This window comes from Neopelma chrysocephalum, unplaced genomic scaffold (genome assembly GCF_003984885.1).
Source record: "Neopelma chrysocephalum unplaced genomic scaffold, ASM398488v2 Primary Assembly neopelma1_59, whole genome shotgun sequence".
In the NCBI taxonomy this organism is placed as follows: Eukaryota; Metazoa; Chordata; class Aves; order Passeriformes; family Pipridae; genus Neopelma; species Neopelma chrysocephalum.
In genome coordinates, this window is record NW_020897714.1 from 17,712,442 (window position 1) to 17,725,033 (window position 12,592).

The following is a 12,592-nucleotide window of genomic DNA, read 5'->3' on the forward strand; positions in this document are numbered from 1 at the left end:
GCCCCTTAAATGGGGCACTCGCTCGCCCGCCTCTAGTTGCCCCGCCTTCCCGCGCTACGGATTGGGCGCGGGTCGCAAGCTCGGACACCACTGGAGAAGGGACGTGCCCGTTAGTCCATAACAGCGCGGAGACCCGCCCACCGAGCCGTGCTTCTCAGCGGCCGCTGGGGCCCTCGTCAGCCGAGGCGGGAGGCGAGGCTACGTCAGTGTGTGCTCTCATTTGCCGGCCCCAAGGGCGGGGCGCCGTTACGGGCTCACGCGATTAACGGGTGTGACCGCGGCCGTGGCCGCTCAGCGGTGCCTCGACACAGCACCGACGCCACAACCGCCCGCCCGCCCCAGCGACATTTGCACTTCGCCCCGCCCTCCCGGGGGCACGTGAGACAGCTATTGGGCAGGGGGGTGTCAGTCGGGCAGCTCCCGAAGCCCATTGGCTGGAAGCCCACGCCCCCGCAGCCAACTGGCGGCCGCCCCCCGATGTCACCCGCCGGATGACACAGCAACCGTAGGCTGGGGGGGCGGGGTGGAGGGGGGAAGGAGGAACGTGCCTTTGATTGTGTGGTTTCGCTGTCAATCTCTCTGGGATGGGCGGGGCGATGGTGGTGCCCGCCGCGCACCCCACGCGGCCCGGGCAGCTGCGCACGTGACGGGGGCCCGCGGTGAGGGGAACCCGCCAGAAGGGGCTTTGCGGCTGCCGCAGTGTCACGCGGAAATGTAATTGTTACAAATAAACTTCATTTACTTAGATTTTCATTAGCCACGGAGTATAAAGGGATAGAGCCTGAGAAACAGGCTATCTCTTTCTATCTGAAAGATATAAACAGGGCTGCGGGGACCGGCAATGGGAAGCTAAGGCAGGAGCTAGCCGGGAGACGCTTTCCTGGGAGGTGATGTGAAGCCGGGGATGAGCTGCAGCAAGTATTAACCCCGGGGCTGGAAGAGGCTGGAGATCACGTCTGTGGCAGCACTGCCGGATCTCAGGGAAGGAAAGAAAATGGAAGATGTATAAGCAGAACCTGCATGAGACAAAGGGTTTAGGATTAGCAGAGCAGAAGAGTGTGGCCAGGGGAGCAGCAAGTCTCCAAAACTGACAGAGAAATACTGAGGGGAACACATGGAATAACAGAAGCACGTAGAAGATAAACTAGGAGAGAGAGGTTATCCTTGATTGTATTAAATTTCTATGCTTGTTCTCATTTTCCTTATTCTCCAGTATTTTTGAAGACTGCTGTTACATTAATGAGTGTCACTTCCTGACCTCACCCAGGGCTGCATGCCAGTGCAATGTTTTCATTTGATCTCCTCCGGAGAATCCTGTTACAACCTGATCAGCAGAACAGTGCAGCAGCTGAAAATACCGTTTTGGTGGGGAAGAGAGAACCATAGACATATAGTGTGTCTGTCACATTAGCGAACAGGTCTGTGGGTGTTCAGTGAAAACGTGCTCTGTCCTGGAGGAGCCACAGAGCCCTTCACAGGTTAGTCCTCACCAGGAGGGACAGCTGCCAGCACAGCAAAGCGATGTGTGCTGCTGGCACAGACAGCAGACAAGATCCATGTGAACTCGGGCTACACAAGTCAGTGAAGAGCAATGAATCTTTTGATGGCTTCTCCATTCAGTAATGGTAATAGATTTTTACATTGATTGCTGGGGGAAAGAGCGCCATTAATATGAATAAGACTTTATATTGGGTATGTACATACTTGTTACTGTAGTGCTTTAAGAAATACAAAAGGCACTGTATAAATCAATATCAATTAGTAGTATAAATTTCAAAAGCACTTTGCCTCTCTTCCTCATAGTTTATTCAATGAATACAAACTGACTGTATCCTGTCTGTATCCAGATGTATTTTTATTGGTGTTAGCAGAAATCACTAATACACTGAGAGTACAGGTTGCATGCTTTGGGAGAGAAAGATGTGTCCAAGATGCTGACCTTGTCCTTGCTATAAGTAAAAAAATAATAAAATCATTTCCCTGTTTGAATTCCCTTTCCCCTTATTGGTGTTCTTTTGCAAGTTTTCCTTCCTATGTTTTGCTCAGGATTTTGGTGCACTTGTAGCAGGACATCGAAAGCAAGGTGAAGCAATATGATTTATTTTGCATAAGCCTAGTGAACCAAATATTTTCATTTCAGGGGAGCAAAGATACCACACTCCATTGTCCCTGTATTTTCACACTACAAAACAAATTGAACTGTAGAAAGCAAGCAGATTTTGTTGGTTTGACTGAAACAATAATGGATGACTCAGGAGCTCTCACTCAGGTTTACTTGTGTATTTGGGAGGAATCACAGCTCCCAGACTAATTTCTGGTTCTTGTAAAGTTAAAATGCTTATGAACATAGTAGTTCTTCCTATTTTTTTCATATCTCCTTCACTGCAACTTCTGTCCAATTTCACCAAGTTGGATAGTGAAATTTTTTCATCCACTGGATGTCAGTATTACACTACCGCTGTGGTGCCTTTTCAGGTGCTGGGAAAGGTTGGATTTCTTTGGGATGTGGACATTTCAAAGATCTCTCCTCTGTGGTGGCAAGTGCTGTGAAAGACCATTGCAGCTTGGGGGAACAGGCTCCCTGCAATATGAATGTGCCCTTTGGCTCCTGAAGATGCAGGCTGGGACCCTGCATCTTAAGTATCAAATCTCACAGAGACTGTAGCCAGAGAGACAGACAGACAGACTTCACTGTTGGGGTCAATTTCTTTTGACTGTTCCAACCTCACCTCCTTATGTTGTGAAAATACACGACCTCTTCTTTTTTATAATTAAGTTTACTTGTTATATCAGTGAGACAAATAATACTGCATCTGACAGGGATAAAATCCAGAAGAAGGCTGCATAAAGAGACTTCTATAAACAAACGAGGAGTGCTGCCAGCTTGGGACAATTCTGAATGCAGGAAGGAGAGGGGACAGAACTTTAGAGGCAGCTTTGATATTTGGAGTTGAAAGTCAGAGTTTTTGAGATCTGACACTGGTTTATCATTTCCAAAAGTGCCATGACATTTTTTATAGGCTTGGTAGGTTTTTAAATCAATATATCTGAATGAACTCTGTATACCCAGTCACTAGAAACTAATGATATTTTTTAAAAAAGTCTTTGCTAACCCTGCCTTTTTTCTGCTTCAGACACCCTGAGCAGCAGTTATCTATTGAACACAGAAAGAAACCAGTTACTTACCTGGGTTGCAACTAAGAGATGGGTTAGTTTTTGGAAAGTCACAGTAAAGCTGTGCTCTTTATGGTGCCTTATGTTTAAATATTTTGATACGAAATGTGACATTTAACATAGGATATAATGCTGTACTTTATCTGTGACTAAAATGCAGGCGGCACTTGAAGATTGCTGTTGTTTAAAAGATGGCTCATAAAAAAGTAATAAAAGAATTGATGTTCTCTTGTTATCTATAAACATGGGCTGATTAGATTATTCTCTTACATACATCTTTCCCCTGAAAGCTGCTTTTTAATCTATCCTTTTCCTAGAAGACTTCAGGGAATTTTCAGCAGGCATATGGCATCAATGTACCAGGAGAATATAACAAATATTTGCAGAGATTTTGATCTGTATAAAATATCAATTATCCTTATTTAAAAGTATTTATCTTAATAATGACTTTCAGCAGAGACAGCTGTTAGGAATTCAGCATTTCCTATTTCCTTCAGTTGAGTGGAAAGAAGTTTTCTCAGCCATTTTCCTGTATCCCTCACAGAACTTTTCATGGAACAAGCAAAGAGAGGAAATAATACTTCATATGCCTGGGAACTGTAAAAATGAGGATAGGAAAAAGGAATTTGTATTTAAAGCAGAGAAGAGCAGATTTCAACACAATGATTTTTTTTCCTTTCTAAGCCACCTGTAACAGCAAGGAACAAACACAAAAGAGCCTTTTAAGGAAAAAAAAAAGTAATGAATACTAGAATTAAATTAAATAGCAGGAGGAAATTAGGGAAATATCAGATGTAATTTTCAAATTTGTATGTTGGTCACGTGATTTGTGCTAATATTCTTGCTTTACAAAGAAAAAAAAAAGTAAAAATATCTTTAATGACTGTTAGTGTTCAGAACCTGAGCTTTAAGTTCCAGTCAGACATCTCCACATCTATAACTGTTCTTAAAATAATAGGCTTATTTTGACATTACCTATTTTTATGTGTCATACCCAGGAAAGACATGCAGTTGCAATAGAAACACAAGCAGTTTATACATGTCTTGGGCAAAGTGCTTAGCAGAAGTTTCAATTTGTTGTGCTGTCATGCTCAATAATGTTGGAAGGAAAAGGGGGAAAGAGAAGGTTGTCAGCCCTCAGCCAAAGGGAAAAAATTACGAATATGATGGCAGTGTTTTTAAATGGAGAATAATTTATAATGCTGTTTTGTTTTGTTTTTCCTGGAGGCAAAATTAAAACAATGCTTCATTAACATTATTTGAAGCTATTTTAAATATAGCCATTTTCAGCAAAACAATGTTAACATGTGGGGTTTTTTTTTAAATGAAAAAAAAAGACAATTAGGAAAACGTTTTGAATAATATTGTATTCTTTTACCCAAAGTCTTTTTTTTAAATTTTTTTTTCACTATGTTTAGTCCCAAAAGTGAAGCAGTGTGCATATAGGAGTTATTGGCTAGCAGTTATACTGAGGCTAGAGGTCATGAGGCTCTTCAGACACAATTTTAACTTTAAACATACCCATTCCACCAACTTAGTTAGAGCTACCATACTCAACACCAGCTTGTACAAAACTGTTTTGTGTCACCTTTAGCTGGATCTAAATGAAAACTAAAGTATAGGAGGGTGAAAGCAATTATAGCATTTTACTGTTGCAAGTCCACCTTCATCACCAGGACAGCACTAGTTTTTTACAGCTAGATGTAGGGTAACTGCTGCAGGCACTTTCTTCCTCCATTCTCCAAGGTTCAGATCTACTGCAGTTTTTATTTCTCCCAAGTTAGCCAATTTCATGTGTAGTATTCATTTATGTACCAATTTATGTCACCCAACTCCATAACAACAGAAGAATCAGGTTTCAAAGAAGGAAGAGGTCTGGGCACATTCCTGCCAGCCCCTTCCCTATGCCAGAGGAACTATGATATGTATGTCCTTAACTCTTGCAAAAGGGAAATAAGGAACCTACATCTGATAATACCACACATACCATCAATACTGATGCTGGGGAAAGCTCCCACCTCTCCTTCTATCCCAAATTCTCATTAGGACAGCAAAGACCATATGACTGTTTTTTGTTTCTTAAATTATTATTATTTTCTGGGAGTTGTAGCTACATAGTAATTTAAGATGGCAGCTTTCCAAGGCTTTGCTGTGGTTCTAATTAATTGGGTATGCTGTTTAATTTTTTAACTCAAGCTTTTTCCTCATATTCAAAAGGTCTCCCATTGTCCTTTATTATTAATGAGATCAAAGCAAGAAGAATGGCTGCTATTTCTCCTTAGTCTGTGGAAGTGAGACTATCTGTAGTAAAAAAGTGCAGTGTCTGCACTTGTCAGCAGGACTGAAAGCAATACTATTGGCAAAGCATCTGCCTTTCTTTGGTCTAGTGAGCTGGAATAATGTTCTGCCAGAAAAACAGATGAGAAAACAAGGAGTGGGACCTGGAGCACAGGGGATAGACTGAAGAGTTACTATAGGGTGGGGCAATGGAGTGTGCAGAATGCAGGGCAGAAAATCTGAGGAGAAAAAAAAGTTTTCTTTTCTAATGTGTGGAAAATTGTGCCTCTTCCAGGCAGCCCAGGTGAAAAAAAACCCAAACAAACCCACAAAAGTTGCTATCAGTTTTGATTAGGGATTTAAAGACACAATTTGACTTTTTATACTCTCATACACTCTGAATCAAGCCTCCACAGGCTTTCTTCACAAAGTTTCCAAAACTGGTGTTTGATAGAGAAGCATAGCAGTTATATTTTTATAAAAACCAAAACAACAAAAAACCACTAAAAACCCCACACATATACGAGTTTCCACCAGACAGCTCACTGACACTTACAGAGGGGCCAGACTCCAGCATGGCAGGACCCAAGGACAGAAAGTAAGAATAATTCAGGAAGAGAGCATCATCAGTAAGAAAGATGGGATGAGAAGACCAGCTGAAAGACAGCATAAAACTGTGACTTGTAAAAAAATGTGGTTACTGAAAATCTCAGTGCAAGGCAGAATGAGGATGATGGTTGGAAAAATGCGGGGAAGATCTTATGTCCCAGGGAGCAAGAAGCTCTTTGGGAGGTTTCTTGGATCAAGGGCCAGCATTGCACACAGAAGGGCGTGTTTTGTCCCTCACATAGAGCTCTCATCAGTTGCAGTCTTCTCCTCACACTTGCATCATCCCTGATCAGCTGCAGGGTGTCCTTGGCAAAAACCCTGCAGAGAGAGCTGCCTAGACAGGCAGAAGGAGACCTACGACAGCAGAGGGCTGTGAGCACTAGGAGGAAGACCTGTGAAGGAGAATGGCCCAGGGTCACCCTGTGAAGAGGTGGCATGAACCCCAAGGAAGGCAGCAGGAGCTGTTCCCATGACTTTGCCTCCAGCAGCTGCAGGAACAAAGAACAGTCACGCTGGGTAAGCCAAGCTCTTTTCTCTTTACTACTCAAACCTGTTTGCTTGCAAACCCCATGACTCACTCACTGTTCCAGCTCTGCTTCTGCAACAGTTAGCAGCAAAGTCAACCCAGGTTCGTGAGCACAGCTTTCTGTGTCACCTCCTCAATGGAAATCTGCCAGCAGCTTCCCCGTGGCTGCCACCCTGTGGGTTGCTGGGAGTTCAAGGTGGGGCTATGTGGGCAAAGCCCTGAGGCCGACACCAAGGAGCAATTATAAGACCTCTTGGTACTGGGAGATAATCTCTTAGGAGATACTGATAAATTGTGTGCAGGCACCACTGCAGAAAGAAGACTCATTTGCTCAGGGGCTACAGCAGTATTTGGCCTACTGTGCTATTTTGTTTTTTGCATGAGGAAGGAAAGATGATCAAGATTCCAATGGATTTTATCAAGCACAAAGCCCTTCTCAAAACACCAGGTTCTCCCTTCAGAAAAACACAGGGCTTTCCTCCTAGTCCTGCCCTAAAGAGACTCATGGATTGCTAGAGGAAAGTCAACATTTTGTTGAGGATTGCTTTCTTTTGTTTCTGAAAGAGAGCAAAATGTTTTTTGACTGCTGCTCTGGATTCATGGACCTTGCTAAAAAGAAAGTGTGTTTCCTCTCAAGAGCCCTCAGCAGCTCAGTTCTAGTCTGTTTGCTTCTACTCCTTGGACCACACTTGATTTCTGCTGCTGGATTACTTATTGTCACTGAGGATCTTACAGGGTGTAATCCGTTCCTGATATCTATTGTAACCTACAGTCCTGCTTCCACAGGGTAGTGCTAGTGCACAAAGAGCAAGGCAAATACAGATTGAAGCTGTTTTCCAAGATATTCAAGACCAGGGCTGTGTTCAAGAAGACAGGGAGGCTGTTTTTATCAAGGGAGCCCAGCTCCTCCAGAAGACCTTCTGTTGCAGCAATTGCTTTTGCAACAATATTCTATGCAAAGACCCTGCAGCTTTTTCCAAGCGTGTCCTCATGTTAACAACGCTGCCATGCATGGATGAATTCCCAATTACTTACACCAAGCACTACTTACGTGGAAGATTTTGAAACAAGATGGAGCCTGCCTGGAACAACACCCTCATTTTGGCTGCAGGGTGCAGCATCTGAAGCTGGCGCCTGTGCTTGTCTGTGTCTCTCTTTGTTCTTGTGAGTCTGTCTCCTTGGATGCAAAGAGGAAGCTGTTGGTCATACTGGGCCGTCAGTAACTCCAGTTTAAATCCAGCATAACCCCACGGGTGCAGAGAAATTAATCTTAGTTTGCAGAAGCATAACTTTATCCCTGTAGCTGAATCAACATCTTTAAAAATGGTTTGGAAATTGTTGAGAAACCAGTAGAGATCGTCCCAACTTTTCCTTCCAGAAAAATTTTGATTTATTGAAATGCTGCAGTCATAAATACAGAACAAAGGAAGTGAATATATTACAGTGTCCTCATTGTGAAAGGGCAATGGCAGATGCTTTGATAAACTAGGAGACAGGTCATTATTTCAGCACAGTGCCTGTCAGAACATCTGCCTACTGTAGCTCTCCAAAAAATTATTTTTTAACTTCCTTCCTATGAGATTTACTAGACTGTGAAGGAGAATCTCAAACAAGCGGTAGCATAATTTACCAAGTCCTAGAAGAGGTACTTTGGTGAATTGCCTAGCATTGTACTGAGGCAATAGACCAGATGACCTAGTGGCCTTTTCCATTTCTAATGTCTATGATTATTGCAGTTATACCTCGGGACACTAAACAGAGATATTTTCTTCCTTTCAGTGGTAGCAAAATGTCACTAATGGCCATGCTAAATCAGAGCAATTGATCCTTCTGCAGATGTGTTGTGCACTTAGCAAGGCAGCTATAAATGATCACACTTTGTTTAGATTTGCTGTTTTCTGTTTCTGTAGTGCAAGTGCTCTGCACAAGGGGACTGTCAGCCAAGGGAAAGATTTTCTGGTAGGAGATTAAGGATAACTAAGGAAATGATTGCATGACCTATAAAGAGCAGATCATAAATATTGCAACAATAAAACCAATAGCTCCTTCAAAGTTTAAATAGCTTTTCTTTTCAAACAATTGAGGTAAATGCCCTTTTCCCAAGGTTGTCTAGCACCTACACTTTGAGATTTCGCACACAGTTTCACCAAATATATTGTAATTTCTCAGGGAAATAGCTTTTTCTTTTCACTATCTTTCTTTGTGGAAGCATCCCCTCCACAAAAGTTAGATCCCAGCTACCTGGAAGTACCTTATCACTTCTTCTAGCACCGACGTTTCAGAAAAGCCACAGCTTAATGAAAATAAAATAGCCCCTGCATTTTTTAAACACAAAACCCACCAAACAATGCAAGAAGGGACAAGTATGATTCTGCCCTTTATAACCAAGCAGCAGCAATTACCTGTCTTGCGTCCTAGGAGGAGCCTCAGACACAAGGGTCTGCCTACATAAACCCTCAAGTATAACATTTATATTCCCCACAATTCCAAGTGTGTAAAATCCCAGATCTGGGCTGTTGCAGCTTGGCTGATACAGACAACTGACATTCCTTTTCCACACACCCTGATGGCACGCAACACGGCGTTTGTTTTTAATGCTCGGTTCAGGATCCTGCTCTGGAGTAAGCAGCTTGCTCTCTTGTGTGCTCAGTCTTTTTTCCCCATTCTCCATGCTGCCATTAGTCTGTAGCCAGGTCAGGAGAATCATAGACCAGTGTGTTCCAGCAGCCATGTCACAAGGATGCAGATCTCACAGAAGTGTTCCTAATCCCTTGTCACCCCACGTTCTCATGTACATTTAGCTCGTATGTCTTAGGCCTTGGCCTGGGAGTACCGCTTTGGGCACTTTTAAAAAGTACCACAGTACAAAGGCTGGAGCATCTTAGTATTAGTGCTGCATCCTGCAGTCAATCGGCTATTGGTCTGACTGCAGAGAGCATTATCCTTGCTATAAACACCACTCCAGTTTGGTAAATCAAATAGCTGAAGAAATACGGGTGTTCATTCACCCACAGCAGACATGTGCCAAATCCTCCCCCAGGCCCACGCAAAATGCTGATCAGTCCACGGGCCAGTGGTGCAAGATACTTTTCTTTGTTGTACATTGGCAATTTGCAACTCAGAAGCTATTTTGCTTTAAATAAAGTAAAAAAGGCAAAGGATCCCCTGAACATAGTCAATGCTCAGAAATGGAAAATATCCTTAACCTGACCTCCCTGATCCTTCCCTATGCTACTGTATCTAAGTGCATTAAAATCAGCTCTCATTTTTATGTTCCAGGTTTCAGGCTCTCTGTAATAGCTGCAATCCTCATTATGCAAATATTGTAGTTTGCCTCTATGCTTTCTGCACAAATTCTTTTGGTTGTGTTTTCCTGGTTATGTGCAATTTCACACAGCCAGTGAAATTTCAGCATCTATAAAAAATTGTCTGGTGTCTATAGAATCATTGCTTTCAGCACTCCCAGTCATCTAGAAGTTGCTGTTTTCTACCTGAGGCAGGCAGGAGGGAAATTTTATGCCTGCAGTTCTCCTACCAGTGACATTTCTAATGCTTTAGATAAATAAAACCTAGCAAGTCAGATGAAAAGGCAGAAGTTGATACTGCAGACAGACAGGCTGGAAAGGAAGAAGGAGTAGAATAAGAAACATCTCATTGACACGTTATGAGTTTAGGATACAGCAGCTACTGTGCCCCTAAGTTCTTGTGCAGAGACTTTCAGCTACTCTCTTACTTACCCAACTTGCTGAAAAGCATGGCAAATTAGCTCACATTGGGATGCTGTGGTTTTCTGTAACCTAACTCCCCAAGTACACATGCCTAGACTTGCAGGAAAGATCAGAAACACATGTTGTGCAAAGAATTAGGTAAACACCTACCAGCCTTGCTACATGCATAAAGGCTTTACCATTTCATCTACATCCATAGGTTTCTCTTCCAAGATGTTTCCTACAGTCACTGAGTGTGCTTTTTCTAAGCCTTGCTAATTAATGAGAATTCCCAAATTTGCATTTCTTCAGGAGGCTAAGGACAGGGGACATAAGGTCTAGGGAGACAAACAGGTCATTCATTCCTGGACTGCTCCTTGATTTTGCAAGGTACAGACAAAAGTGTCAAGAAACAAAAATGTAATGTTTAAGTAGCAGTGAAGTGAGGGGAAGGACAACTTTTTCTTTCTTTTTTGGAGAACCTCCCTAAGACAACTGCAGAAGAAGAAAAGGCACAAAGTGATGGCGGTGCTAATGCTATGAAGAAAGCAGCTCAGGTGCACAGAGATACCCTGCGAAACAAGCTTGGATTAGACAGACTCTTAAACACTATAAATGCAATTGCTACATGGATTTAAAAACACTGAAAGATGAAGATTTTGTTTACTGCAAATACTTTTTTATGTACCTTAATGCCCAAAAGTAAAATAGAGGCTGGATTTATTCTGAAACATGGTCAGGAATTTTAAAACAGGCTTTTGTACACACAAACAAAGGGACCATGGGAAACAACAGCTTGTGAGTTACTTAAATGTCAAGGATTACATCGTACCAGGTAAAACTGAAGTGCAACACAGGGACTCAGTTTCGTAAATGAAATGTCATTGCTGAGGGGTACAAATTGTATAAGAAAGATGGAAAGGGAAACCTAGGTGGCACTTTGTCAGATGCATTTATAGCTGCAGTTCAGCTGCAAAGTAGTAAAAAAAATAAAGAAAAACTGAAGTGGTCCTCTGCTACAGCCTACTCCAGCAGGGAGAAAGCAGGAACAAATTAGTCTCTCTCAAGTTACTCAAAGCCACAGAACACTGTATTTGTGGGGAATTCAGCTGCCCCCAGTTCTTTTAACAAGTACTGCCAAACACTGGCCAAAGATGTTCACCTGTTACACAGAAAGCTGCTCTAATCCAGACAGTACAAGTCCTTGACAAATAAACAAGAGAAATCCCCCAAACCCAGGAATTTAAGCAGAGAAAACTGCAAGTGACACCAATGAACAAAGTATCTAAATTTAACACAGTAGTTTATTTGTTTGACTTAGAAAAGGTCTCCAGCATAATTAACTGGACACATATACATTAAATATACAAATACATACCAAAAGAAACCCAGAGGGCACACATTCAGCCAGGAGTCTCATTCTGAAACACTCACTATTTCACGCCAGAAATAAAGAGCCATGAGCCCCAGCTTCGTAACTTTCTGTTCAAAACCAGGACCACAATTGTAGGCCCCACAGATCAGCAAACCTGGGCTAACAAGCCAAGGAGTAAAAGAGAAGCAGAGAACAGGCATCCTCTTGAGATTGTACAGGGTCAGGACACAGATGCCAAAGACAGTTAATCTGATTCTTTTTTTCTAGGCAAGGACCAAATGACAGCTTATTTGAAGACTGCTGTACCAGAACCCCTAACCACTGCTCTTTGTCACTCTGACCCCCAGCACCATCAACCACATTTTATCTGGAGAGCGAGAGGGGTTCATTTTACGGGTCACAGCCTCAGGTTTCTAGCACTCATTAAGAACCACAATTAGCAAAACTAGTCAAAATAAATGTGGTCACTTCACCCAGACTCACTTCTGTTGCTACAGGAGCAGCCAAATAGTCCAAGTTCAGCTGATCTTATCTTCAGGGAGGAACGAGTTCCACCAGAGCCTGAAACATCCACTCTGGATCAACAAGGCTTCATGCATCCTGAGAGTCATGATGACTAAGGAGCAGATTTATATCATGCAAAAAAGCAAGTTTGTTCTCTCAAATTAAGTAATTAAGCAGTATGTGATAAGCCTAAGGAATTCTACTAGCCTCTGGAGTCAAGGCATGAGACTGACTTCCATGGAGAGAATTTAAAAACGAATGAACACTACCTTTCAGGAACTGATGTGGCAACAAAGAAGACCAACAGATGAGCAACTCTCTCTGAAAAGGAGATCCTGTTAGTTGACAAGGTTAAAGAAAAGTGCTCTGACATCCATCACAGGAAAGAGAAAGTAAAGCACATTAATACATAAGCACAGA

General features: G+C 42.5%; 1 protein-coding gene across 2 annotated transcripts in view; it reads right to left on the reverse strand.

Moving 5' to 3' along the window:
• TNRC6B (trinucleotide repeat containing 6B) overlaps positions 1 to 239 on the reverse strand; it is a 137,757-nt gene extending 137,518 nt beyond the window's left edge. Inside the window, exon 1 of one of the 2 annotated variants that reach the window (XM_027680192.1) lies at positions 59 to 75. The gene's annotated coding sequence lies outside the window, so the exon portion shown is untranslated. Of the gene's footprint in view, positions 1 to 58 lie in introns of both variants that reach the window. The other variant, XM_027680184.1, reaches the window with a different exon arrangement.
• Between the last annotated feature and the right edge of the window lie 12,353 nt (positions 240 to 12,592).